Source organism: Cyanistes caeruleus, chromosome 8 (assembly GCF_971803275.1).
Source record: "Cyanistes caeruleus chromosome 8, bCyaCae1.hap1.1, whole genome shotgun sequence".
In the NCBI taxonomy this organism is placed as follows: Eukaryota; Metazoa; Chordata; class Aves; order Passeriformes; family Paridae; genus Cyanistes; species Cyanistes caeruleus.
Window position 1 is genome coordinate 38,431,249 of NC_141708.1, and position 12,986 is coordinate 38,444,234.

The window sequence follows — 12,986 nt, forward strand, 5'->3', positions numbered from 1 at the left end:
CAAAAACCTGTGGAGTTGTTCTGGTTTTTACGGTAGGTATTGGCAAGGGACAGGAATTGACCTCTCCAAATCCCCTTGGAAAGGAACCCCCTCTCTGTGCACTCCGTCGTTAGGGTTTTGTTATGTCAGGAACGGCTTAGGGTTAAGAAAGTGGGTTTTGTCTTTCCACCTCTTACTTCCCTGTAAAATGGGAGTGTATAAAACACATGTGTGCATCCCTGAGGTATTAAAATGCACCGAGAGAAATTTCTGGGCCTAAGGTCCATAGAGACGAGCGCGTCCTGCGCTCGGGGTTGAGTAGGGATTTATATTTTTGTCATTCTGACCTGTTAGCTGAAAGAATTGGGAGAGTTTCCAAGAGAAAGAAATGCAAATTTCAAAAAGCAGAACGTTAGAAAGAGAAATATATAAATGTATACATGTAAAAATAAATATAGGGAAGCTAGGTAGATCTATATATATAGAGAGAGAGCCATAAAAAAGAAAGAAATACAAGTAATCCAAGTCTAGACAAGTAGACTAATATTCAGTATGAAAACTATATGGATAGACGCTAATATAATATATTTTAATATCAGTTCTGTATGATATCTCTGTATAGATAAAGAAGATCAGTATGATAGACATAAATATTACAAAAATTTAAATGTAGAGTCCTTTTGTTATTTATTTGGATAGGGGCATGGCATATAAATGAATAATATAGAAGTGAAAATATACACATCTATAATAAAGAAATAAATATAGGGAGATAGATTGGGAGATAGATAGATAGATAGATAGATAGATAGATAGATAGATAGATAGAGAGATAGAGAGAGAAAGAGAGAGAAAGAGAGAGAAAGAGAGATATAGCCATAGAAAAGAAATAAACACAAATTTTCTATATCTAGACAAGGTGGTTAATATTCAATATGAAAAATATACGGATAGATGGTAATGTATTTTAATATCTGTTGTGCATTATATCTCTGTGTGTATAAATAAAGAAAATCAATATTATAGAAATAGGTATTTTAAATCTTTCAATCAAGGGAATTACTGGTTTTTATTTGGTTACAGGCATGGCATTTAAGTGAATAATATAGAAATGAAAATATACACATCTAGAATAAAGAAATAGATATAGGGAGATATAGAGACAGGGAGAGAGAGAGCCATAAAAAATAAATAAGTACAGATAATCTAAATCTAGAAAAGTCGATTAATATTCAGTATGAAAACTATATGGATAGATGCTAATATAATATATTTTAATATCAGTTACGTCTGATATCTATGTGTATAGATAAAGAAGATCAATATGATAGGAATAAATATTACAAATATTTAAATGTAGGGTCCTTTTGTTATTTTTTTGGATAGATGCATGGCATATAAATGAATAATATAGAAATGAAAATATACACATCTATAATAAAGAAATGTATATAGGGTGATAGATAGGGAGATATATAGATAGGGAGATATATAGATAGGGAGATATATAGATAGGGAGATAGGGAGATAGATAGATAGATAGATAGATAGATAGATAGATAGATAGATAGATAGATAGATAGATAGATAGAGCCATAAAAGAAGAATTAAATACCAGTAATCCAAATCTGGACAAGTAAATTAATGATCAGTATGAAAACTATATAGATAGATTGTAATGTACATTAATATCTGTTATGCATTGTATCTGTGTGTATAAATATAGAAGATCAATATTTTAGAAAAAATATATTAATTTTTTTAAACAAGGGGCTTTTCTTTTTTTATTTTTTTAAAGGCATGGCATTTAAATGAATAATATAGAAATGAAAATATACACATCTATAAGAAAGAAATATATGTAGTGAGAGAGATAGATAGATAGATAGATAGATAGATAGATAGATAGATAGATAGATAGAGAAAGAGAGAGAGAGAGAGATAAAGAGATACAGCCATAGAAAAGAAATAAACACAAATTATCTATATCTAGACAAGCTGGTTAATATTCAATATGAAAAATATACAGATAGATGGTAATGTATTTTAATATCTGTTGTGCATTATATCTCTGTGTATAAATAAAGAAAATCAATATTATAGAAATAGATATTATAAATCTTTCAATCAAGGGAATTACTGGTTTTTATTTGGTTACAGGCATGGCCTTTAAATGAATAATATAGAAATGAAAATATACACATCTATAATAAAGAAAGAGATATAGGGAGATATATATATAGAGAGAGAGAGAGAGAGCCATAAAAAAAAGTAAATACAGATAATCTAAATCTAGAAAAGTCGATTAATATTCAGTATGAAAACTATATGGATAGATGCTAATATAATATATTTTAATATCAATTATGTATGATATCTATGTGTATAGATAAAGAAGATCAATGTGATAGAAATAAATATTACAAATATTTAAATGTAGGGGCTTTTTGTTTTTTATTTGTATAGAGGCATGGCATTTACATGAATAATATAGAAATCAAAAGATACACATCTATAATAAAGAAATGTATATAGGGTGATAGATATGGAGATATATAGATAGGGAGATATATAGATAGGGAGATATATAGATAGATAGGTAGGTAGGTAGATAGATAGATAGATAGATAGAGAGAGAGAGAGAGAGAGAGAGAGCGAGCCATAAAAGAAGAAATAAATACCAGTAATAGAAATCTGGACAAGTAAATTAATGATCAGTATGAAAATTATATAGATAGATTGTAATGTACTTTAATATCTGTTATGCATTGTATCTGTGTGTATAAATATAGAAGATCAATATTTTAGAAAAATATATTAATTTTTTTAAACAAGGGGCTTTTCTTTTTTTATTTAATGAAAGGCATGGCATTTAAATGAATAATATAGAAATGAAAATATACACATCTATAAGAAAGAAATATATGTAGTGAGATAGATAGATAGATAGATAGATAGATAGATAGATAGATAGAGAAAGAGAGAGAGAGAGAGATAAAGAGATACAGCCATAGAAAAGAAATAAACACAAATTATCTATATCTAGACAAGCTGGTTAATATTCAATATGAAAAATATACGGATAGATGGTAATGTATTTTAATATCTGTTGTGCATTATATCTCTGTGTATAAATAAAGAAAATCAATATTATAGAAATAGATATTATAAATCTTTCAATCAAGGGAATTACTGGTTTTTATTTGGTTACAGGCATGGCATTTAAATGAATAATATAAAAATGAAAATATACACATCTAGAATAAAGAAATAGATATAGGGAGATATATATATAGAGAGAGAGAGAGACATAAAAAAGAAGTAAATACAGATAATCTAAATCTAGAAAAGTCGATTAATATTCAGTATGAAAACTATATGGATAAATGCTAATATAATATATTTTAATATGAGTTATGTTTGATATCTATGTGTATAGCTAAAGAAGATCAATATGATAGAAATAAATATTACAAATATTTAAATGTAGGGTCCTTTTGTTATTTTTTTGGATAGATGCATGGCATATAAATGAATAATATAGAAATGAAAATATACACATCTATAATAAAGAAATGTATATTAGGTGATAGATCGGGAGATAGATAGATAGGGAGATAGATAGATCGGGAGATAGATAGATAGATAGATAGATAGATAGATAGATAGATAGATAGATAGATAGACAGAGAGATAGATAGAGAGATAGATAGACAGAGAGATAGATAGATAGAGCCATAAAAGAAGAAATAAATACCAGTAATCCAAATCTGGACAAGTAAATTAATGATCAGTATGAAAACTATATAGATAGATTGTAATGTACATTAATATCTGTTATGCATTGTATCTGTGTGTATAAATATAGAAGATTAATATTATAGAAAAAGATATTAATTTTTTTATACAAGGGGCTTTTCTTTTTTTATTTAATTAAAGGCATGGCATTTAAATGAATAATATACAAATGAAGATATACACATCTATAAGAAAGAAATATATGTAGTGAGATAGATAGATAGATAGATAGATAGATAGATAGATATAGATAGATAGATAGATAGATAGATAGATAGATAGATAGATAGAGCCATAAAAGAAGAAATAAATACCAGTAATCCAAAGCTGGACAAGTAAATTAATGATCAGTATGAAAACTATAGGGATAGATGGTAATGTACTTTAATATCTGTTATGCATTATATCTGTTCGTACAAATATAGAAAATCAGTATAATAGAAATAGATATTAAAAACAGTTAAAACAAGGGTTTAATTGTTTTTTATTTGGTTAGAGGCTTAGAGGCAGGGCTTTTAAATGATTAATATAGAAATGAAAATATACACATCTATAATAAATAAATAAATATAGGGAGATATATCTATGTATAAATTGAAATAAAAACCAAAAAACCCCCAAGTAATCTAAAACTAGACAAGTAGATTAATATTCAATATGAAAAATATATGGATAGACGTTCATATATTTTTATATTGATTATGCATTATATCTATGTGTAAAAATATAGATTAATATGATAGAAATAAATATTAATTACATTTAAGTGAAGGGGTATTTTGTTTTTTATTTGGTTAGAGGCAGGGCTTGCTAAGTTTCGATGGGGGGTGGGTTTTGGGGCGTTCCTCGGAGAAGAGTTTTTGGAAGGGGGTTGCACACGTGGTTTCTGGCCTCGCTTCTCTGCACGTGCAGGGGCGCCCCCCCGCCCGCCCCGGGCTGAGCTGTGCGGCAGTGCTGCCGCCGTGTGGGCACAGAGCGGTACTGCAGCTGTGCGCCGAGGCGGGCGGGGCCGGGCCGAGCGGGGGCCGAGCAGGGCCGAGCCGATCCGAAGCGGAGGGGGCCGAACCGAGCCGCAGCAGGCCGGAAAAAGCCGAGCCGAAGTGGGACGGAAAGAGCCGAACCGAAGTGGGCCGGAAAGAGCCGAACCGAGCCGAGCCGAGCTGCGTCGGGCCCCCCCCCCCACCTCCGGAGCCGGCCGGGAGGCCCCCGGCAGAGGCGTTGACTGGTTAATATTCAATATGAAAAATATACGGATAGATGGTAATGTATTTTAATATCTGTTGTGCATTATATCTCTGTGTGTATAAATAAAGAAAATCAATATTATAGAAATAGATATTATAAATCTTTCAATCAAGGGAATTACTGGTTTTTATTTGGTTACAGGCATGGCCTTTAAATGAATAATATAGAAATGAAAATATACACATCTATAATAAAGAAAGAGATATAGGGAGATTTATATATAGAGATAGAGCCATAAAAAAGAAGTAAATACAGATAATCTAAATCTAGAAAAGTCGATTAATATTCAGTATGAAAACTATAAGGATAGATGCTAATATAATATATTTTAATATCTGTTATGTATGATATCTATGTGTATAGATAAAGAAGATCAACATGATAGAAATAAATATTACAAATATTTAAATGTAGGGGCTTTTTGTTTTTTATTTATATAGAGGCATGGCATTTAAATGAATAATATAGAAATGAAAATATACACATCTATAATAAAGAAATGTATATAGGGTGATAGATATGGAGATATATAGATAGGGAGATAGATAGATAGATAGATAGATAGAGCCATAAAAGAAGAATTAAATACCAGTAATCCAAATCTGGACAAGTAAATTAATGATCAGTATGAAAACTATATAGATAGATTGTAATGTACATTAATATCTGTTATGCATTGTATCTGTGTGTATAAATATAGAAGATCAATATTTTAGAAAAATATATTAATTTTTTTAAACAAGGGGCTTTTCTTTTTTTATTTAATTAAAGGCATGGCATTTAAATGAATAATATAGAAATGAAAATATACACATCTATAATAAAGAAATAAATATAGGGAGATAGATAGATAGATAGATAGATAGATAGATAGATAGATAGATAGAGCCATAAAAAAGAAATAAATACCAGTAATCCAAAGCTGGACAAGTTAATTAATGATCAGTATGAAAGCTATACAGATAGATATACAGATAGGTAATGTACTTTAATATCTGTTATGCATTATATCTGTTCGTACAAATATAGAAAATCAGTATAATAGAAATAGATATTAAAAACATTTAAAACAAGGGTTTAATTGTTTTTTGATTTGGTTAGAGGCTTAGAGGCAGGGCTTTTAAATGATTAATATAGAAATGAAAATATACAGGTCTATAATAAAGGAATAAATATAGGGAGATATATCTATATGTAATTTTAAATAAAAACCAAAAAAAACCAAGTAATCTAAAACTAGACAAGTAGATTAATATTCAATTTGAAAAATATATGGATAGACGTTCATATATTTTTATATTGATAATGCATTATATCTATGTGTATAAATATAGCTCAATTTGATAGAAATAAATATTAATTACATTTAAGTGAAGGGGTATTTTGTTTTTTATTTGGTTAGAGGCAGGGCTTGCTAAGTTTCGATGGGGGGTGGGTTTTGGGGCGTTCCTCGGAGAAGAGTTTTTGGAAGGGGGTTGCACACGTGGTTTCTTGCCTCGCTTCTCTGCACGTGCAGGGGCGCCCCCCCGCCCGCCCCGGGCTGAGCTGTGCGGCAGTGCTGCCGCCGTGTGGGCACAGAGCGGTACTGCAGCTGTGCGCCGAGGCGGGCGGGGCCGGGCCGAGCGGGGGCCGAGCAGGGCCGAGCCGATCCGAAGCGGAGGGGGCCGAGCCGAGCCGAAGCGGGACGGAAAGAGCCGAGCCGAAGCAGGACGGAAAGAGCCGAGCCGAGCCGAGCAGCGTCAAGCCCCCCCCCACTCCGGAGCCGGCCGGGAGGACCCCGGCAGAGGCGTTGACTCCAATGCCTGCCGCCGCAGGTGCGGGCGCCGCCCAGCTACGGAGCCGCTGCGCCCCGCCGCCATCGTCCTCGCCCCGGGAAAGGCGGCGGACAATCGGGCGGAGTGCTCGGAGTCGGTCGGCGTCGGCAGGTTTTTCGGTCAGGCAAGTAAGTTAGACAGACGCGTTGAGAGCAGCGGGGGCCTTAATCTTGCCTCAACAAAGATGGCCGCACAGCCGGAAGTGGCTTCAGCCACAACAAAGATGGCGGCGAGGAAGGGCGGAAGTGACGTCACGCCACGCACAAGATGGCTGCCCGATCGTGGCCGGCTTGACCTCCCAAGGATGGCGGCCAAAAAGGCGGGAAAATGGAAGGACCCCCGGGCGGTGGGTGCGTGCGCTTTACTGCCTGACAAACACCCCGGCGCCGACGCCGCTCCGGCGCAATTTTCCGCGGCTTTTCCGGCCGTGCGGACACGGGCTGTGCGCTCGGCGGCGCCGGGGCCGGGCGCCAGCAGGTCGGGCGCCGACAGGCAGCGGTGAAGACGCCTCTCTCTGCCGGGGTCCTTGCCGCGGCCGCGTTCTGGGGCTTCTGGCACTCGCGACGACCCGTACCTCGCCGCCGCTGCTCTCGCTCCGTTCTCTCCCCCTCGGCCCCCCCCCGGGAAATGGCGGAAACCCCAATGGCATCGGGACCCAACGGTCGCTCCCCGGCCCCGGGACCGAAGCAGCCCGAGGAGGCGGCTGCTCTGTGTGTCGGAACGGTGAGAGCGGGGGCCGGGGCTGGGGCAGCTTATCAACCGAGTATATATTTGTAAGTATAAAGATGATCAAAATAGATATTAAAAAATATTGAAGAAAAAGGGGCTGCTTGGTTTTTATTTAGTTAGAGGCAGGGCTTTTAGATAAATAGGAAAAATACAAATAAATAAAATATTGAAAGAATGAATATATAAAGAAAAATATATACAAATCTATATATCTATAAATATATAGAGAAAAAAATATATATATATATGTAGGCGTAAAAATAAGTAATAGAAATATATACATATATGTTGATTTATAATCTATAATATGATTTCTGTACGTATAGATGGCAATATGATATCTTTTAGGATATGTTATGTGTTTTGTATATCAAGAAGGTATATAAATATGATAAAAAATATATATTAAAATATTTTTAAATACCGTTTAAGATAAAGGGACTGTTTGGTTTTTATTAGGTTAGCTTCGGGGCTTTTAAATAAATACAACAAAAATAAAAACATAGAAATGTATATTAAGTATATAAAGATATAGACGTATGTGCAACCAGAAAAGTAAAGAAATAGAAGTAATGCCAATATATACAAACAGATTTATATTTAATAGATATGTTATATATATTGATTTTATATATGTATTATATACATAATGAATATATATCATTAAAATGTATGTAATATATTTAATATATAATAACATACGTATACACGTTAAAATAATATATTTTGATACTTTATATATTGCTTGTCATATATAAATGAATATAGTATATAAATTTAAACATGTGTGGTGGAAATAGATGTTAATTTGTATTTTTTTTTTATTTTCATTGTTTTGGTATGTTTCTCGGAGGCAATCCTCCCCTTGCAGCTGCTGACAGCACGGAAAAGCTGTGTGCTTCGTGGTGTCTATTGCCCAGCTGGCAACGATTCCCTTGTGTTTGGTGCATTAAGTCACACCCAGCTGTGTGGGATGGCAGGTGAGCACATTGCCCTACCCTTTTAGCTTTTCTGGCTCAGGCACAACTTCCTTTCCTTTTGGATATGGAAAACAGGGAAGAGAGGGTAGTGTGACATTAGCACTAATTTCTAGCAGATTTTTAACTGCCCCTGATGCTCGTTCATCTTTGCAGTGTGGGTTTTCATGCTGACAAATCCTCTGCTTTGCCTTCTGCTCACAGTCAGCTGGGCCCTTTATTGAACAGATTTATCTGCTACAAGGCTACGCAGAAGGATGGAAAGGAGGAACACAGGGGGGAAAAAAAATAGATTCAAGGCATAGAGAAGGTAGCTGGTTTATTTGTATGACATGTAGCTTTTTTAGGATGTTTTGTTCTTTATATGGCGTTAATTTCAAAGAGAAGCCTGTGAACTTTGTGTTCCCCTTTTGGGGCTGGTTCTGGGGTAAGGGGGAAACACGAGGCCTAAGCACCTCTGGCTTATCTGTCCAAGGATCTGCCTCAGTTGTGGCTCCCATCCTTCTGAAGGACTCTTCAGCGCAGTGAGTTACCTTCTATAACTATTCATTGTTGTATTGTTGTTGTGAGACCTCATTGCTGGGTGAGAGGACCAGGGGAAATGAAAGGCTGTATGCCACTGTTACTTCATCACTGAATTCTTGCACTCTGTTAAAATCAAAACAAAAGGGATTTACACTGTCAGAAACACTTAACTGTAAGTTAAGGTAAAGGTCACAGTGCTAAAACCTAAGAGCAGATAGGGTTGAGCTCCTTTGTCTTCCCTCTCCGGCAGCTTTTGTGACTCCTGCCTCCAAGGTATCATCAGCTATCCCCTGGATCTTGCAGTGGAAGAGATGCTGAACCACCAGCTGTTCCATATTCTACACCATGTGTCTTTTTACCATGCTCCTCTGAGAAGCATCTCTCCCGTCTCTGTTTCTTTGCAGACCAGAAGGGATAAACTGGGATTCCTTTGTTCTTTTGCCTGTTAATAAAAAGGCCGCTTGTGGCTGTGTGCAGTGGCAACTGCATCACAGAATCTTAGAGGTGATTATTCACAGGTTAAGGAAATAATTCCTTTTTTTGTCACTGCTGCACTGAATTTCATAGGCGTGTCTGTGGCTTGATGCCTAAGATATTTAAAGCAGGTTTTATTCTTACAGGGGTTTTGCACACTAAAGTGTCTGCCCAGGTTTTGTTTCCAAAAGTGAGGTATAGTGCTGGGTGTTTAATTTGGTATGTTACTTGTTCTGTTGTGTAAATAACTGCAGCTCCCTCCCTGTGCCTGTGTATTGCAGGGGCAAGCGAGCGCTGGTTATAAAGGTGGCGATAATTAGGAAGAAGCTGTTTAAGCTTGGATAAATGTTTAGAGATCATTGCTTAGGGTACTGCATAGATGTACCAGAAGGAACTGCACCCTGGAAGTGCTGTGTGTCTGAAACCGACTGCACCTGCTCATTTTTAGCTCCTCTTTCTGACTCTGACTCTGCTCCTATTCCGACAGACCCGTCCGAGCCTGGCGTTCGCTACAGGCCTCCGCGTGGTGGGAGATGAGTCTAGGAGGAAATACCTTCAATCCACAGACGAGGCAGAAAGGACTCAGTACAAGGAGGACTGGACTCAGATGAAGGTAAAGTCCTTAACAGTCTATTTCTTCCCCATAACAAGTACTTCATTAGTGCATTCCTGGCCGTGTGCTGCAGGGCACGTTGGAAGTTACACGTGAGCGACGCTTCCGCTCGCGTCGAGGCGCACGCACGCGTTCCTCGTGCACCTTCTCCCTGCCTGACACGAGCTAACAGAGTCTGCCGAGGTGTGCCTGACCGGTTGTGAGGGCCAGATCTTTGTTGCCCTCATTTCAGTGAAGGAAACTGGAATTCCTTCTTGTATTCAGCACCACGTGTGGGTGTAAAGTTGAGCTGCCACGTGCCAGTTGAGAGCTGATTTGGTCAAGGAGAGGAATTCTTGCCTAGGAAGATTTGGCACTCCAGTTTCTCTTGCATGGCAGAGGCCACCCGAGATCGAAATGTTGCTACAAGTGTCCCGAGCTATTTCCAGTACGTACTTAAAAATGTCTGTCTGCAACTGAAGCGATTCTGTGCCTTATCCAGAGATGGTGCATTCTGGCTTTTCAGCGTGCACAGTGACGCTCCCGAGTTTTAAAGTGTCGATCTTTCTCTCGTAGGTTAAGATGGGCACAGCTCTAGGTGGCCCATAGCTTGGGGTTCATCTCAGAAGGAGGGACTTCATTTGGTCACAGAGAAGACGTGCCTTCCCTGCAAGGAGCAGCAAAGATAATGCACAGCCTCTCGGAGAGGCTTAAACTTGAGTAAATTTTTGTAGCCACTGATGCTGTTGAGGAAGGTACGTGGATTGCAGTCACCTGAGGATTGGTAACTTTTGACAGTGAGTGCAGCACTTGCCAGTGGCTCCCCTCCCTGGCTGCCGTGCTGTGGGTTTTGGCAGCTGCATTGTAAAATTTGTTGGTAGATTTTGGAGTCGCTTCCCCTGTAAGCGTTCAGCCAGGGTTCCCTTTAACAAACACACTGTGTGGCAGCAGCGCGTTGCTCTTCATAAAATAGAGATAAATTTCTGTGCTTCCTTTTTTAAGCAACTGAACTGCTCAAGAAACTGCTGCCTGAGATGGTGAGGTTTGAAGCCTCTCTGGAGGAGCTGGAACTCTCTAAGGACGGGGGCTCGTGATTCACCCGTAGATTTGCGCACATGCAATGTAGCAAACCTGACTTTGATTTCAGCCAAAGCTTAATGTCACTGTCAGAAAACTGAGTATGATTTTTGGCCCATAGTTGTTTACGAATGGTGTAAGCCATTATATAATCAAGTATATCATTGAGATGTGTCTAGTAGATGTATTATGGTTATAGTGTGTGTGTGTGTGTGTGTGTGTGTGTGTGTGTGTGTGATGATTTCATTATCATACCATTTCACTGAACAGTCAAGTTCATTGGAGTGAAATCTGATTACTTGCATTTTAAAAACTTGCCCACCCCAACCCTTTTTGATTTTTTTTTCACAGGTATTTTATAGGCATATTTCAACATTTTCCTTCCTAATCCACGAGTAAAGGGAGATGTTGGGATTTGATCCAAAAGATCTTACAACCGATTTTGTGGTGAAACAGAGAAAAACCGTGAGCAGCCAACTCACTGGAAACCTGCATGTTAAACGCAGAGAAGCACAAAGTGTTTGATGCTGTTAGAGTTCAAAATAACAAGGAAAAATGGTGGGGAATTTACCTGCCTTGGAACAAAGTATGACCCCATTCCATACTCTCAGCTCCCGCTCCCCTTCCAGCGTGGCTGTGACCCGGGCTGGCCGTACCGCTCGGTGTCTCTGGACCTCACAGCATTTCTACGTGGCTGCTGCACCCGGGTCCCCAGCACGTCCTGCTCTGGCCGCCTTCCCCGAGCGGTCCCACGTGCACCAAGCGGGTGCTACAGACCACAGGGGCCTCTTGGCTGCAGAGCTGGGTGATGGGAGACAACAAAGCAATGCCCAGGATGCAGCTGTTCAAGCCAGCCTCGCCTCACGGAGCATTTCTTTCTCACCTGTCCATGGTTCTCTCTCTGTGTGTGTCTGTGCTCCTTTTTAAACTGCAGGGCTGGGAGGCCTGGCCATTCCACCGGGAGTGCTCACCCTGGGAGCACCAGTCTCTACCTTGGGAGGAAGCAAGCTGCCACCAGAATAAAAGCAGGGTGGAGCTGCTCCCACTCCAAGGCAAGAGCCTGCAAGGCCCATCCTTTGGGGACTCGTCTTTTGTGTGAAGGCACATTGTCTAGCAGAGGAAGAGGTTGGTACCTGGTGGAGCAGGGCCAAGATTCCATTTTCCCCAGGCAGCTCCCTCCTCTGCCTGCTGTAGCGCTGGCCAGGGCTGGGAGAGGAGGGGGAGTGTGTTCAGCACTGCTGCTGGAACGGAGTGGCCCTCTCAGGAGGATCCCGGTTGCTTCAGGACCTTGCTTTTGCACTGGTTTGTGTCCACAAAGGAAAGGCATGCAGAAGGCAGAACCATCACCCCAGCCCTGTAGTCTGGACCTAGAAAGGCTTCCAATAAAGCCAGGTGCTGCTGTCCAGGGCAGTTGGAGTTGTTCTGTGCCTTCTTTGGGGGGGAAGAGCAAAGGCTGAGGGGGACGGGGTGGAGACTGGGGGGCTCCCGTGTCTCTTGGGGCACGCCGAGGTCCCCGCCAGAGGGAGGGACACGCTGCGCTGGAGGAGCAAGGTGAGCGGGGAATGGGGAGGGCTGGTGCTGGGTACCCTTGCCCAGAGGGGACCCCGAGCTGCCAGGAAATTCCCCGGGAGGGCTGGGTGCAGAATCCAAAAACCTGTGGAGTTGTTCTGGTTTTTACGGTAGGTATTGGCAAGGGACAGGAATTGACCTCTCCAAATCCCCTTGGAAAGGAACCCCCTCTCTGTGCACTCCGTCGTTAGGGTTTTGTTATGTCAG

At 39.4% G+C, this 12,986-nt stretch overlaps 1 long non-coding RNA gene across 4 annotated transcripts; it reads left to right on the forward strand.

Annotated features, from left to right (window-relative positions):
- Positions 1-7,403: 7,403 nt before the first annotated feature.
- On the forward strand, positions 7,404-12,620 carry LOC147652040 (uncharacterized). 4 transcript variants are annotated; one of them, XR_015289946.1, is made up of 4 exons: positions 7,404-7,609; positions 8,419-8,545; positions 10,029-10,154; positions 10,710-12,620. It is a non-coding gene; the product is annotated as an uncharacterized LOC147652040 (long non-coding RNA). The 4 variants fall into 4 exon arrangements; XR_015289947.1 differs by lacking the exon at positions 7,404-7,609 and adding an exon at positions 10,387-10,581 and having other exon boundaries at positions 8,181-8,545; XR_015289945.1 differs by lacking the exon at positions 7,404-7,609 and having other exon boundaries at positions 8,310-8,545.
- The last annotated feature ends 366 nt before the right edge of the window (positions 12,621-12,986 follow it).